The following is a 402-nucleotide window of genomic DNA, read 5'->3' on the forward strand; positions in this document are numbered from 1 at the left end:
GGACCTTCCCGCCGATGTTTCGTTACTCGGTATACCGTTACGCACGTTTGTGCATAAGCGAGGAGGCGCGGGCGCACGAAACTACCTGACCGGCCTCGAGAGACGCAGAAAAGCTGAGAACAGCTGGAACGATTCTTCTCCGCGAACCGATGGTCTTGATCTTTCGTCGCTAGTCTAGGTAAAGTTACGTGTACAGCCCGCGAGATACTCCGACGAAGATCTATTCTGGTCGAGGAACGTTCCAGAGATTCTTCGATACGTACGACGAAGAAGATTCGAGTAAAAGAGAAACGTATATAGAGAAGAAACGCGATGACAAGAAGACGTCGGGTGGACGTCGAAGGATGTACACGGAAGGACGTTGACGCGGCTCTGGCCTGAGTTGCGTCTGACCGGCTATCC

General features: G+C 52.7%; 1 protein-coding gene across 4 annotated transcripts in view; it reads right to left on the minus strand.

Annotated features, from left to right (window-relative positions):
• The window catches only part of LOC100747071 (neo-calmodulin), an 80,010-nt gene extending 79,608 nt beyond the window's left edge, over positions 1 to 402 (minus strand). Inside the window, exon 1 of one of the 4 annotated variants that reach the window (XM_024372001.2) lies at positions 5 to 402. The gene's annotated coding sequence lies outside the window, so the exon portion shown is untranslated. The remainder of the gene's footprint in view (positions 1 to 4) is intronic. The other 3 variants (XM_033324376.1, XM_012393191.3, XM_012393192.3) reach the window with 3 other exon arrangements.

This window comes from Bombus impatiens, unplaced genomic scaffold (genome assembly GCF_000188095.3).
Source record: "Bombus impatiens unplaced genomic scaffold, BIMP_2.2 scf_2222, whole genome shotgun sequence".
Lineage (NCBI taxonomy): Eukaryota > Metazoa > Arthropoda > Insecta > Hymenoptera > Apidae > Bombus > Bombus impatiens.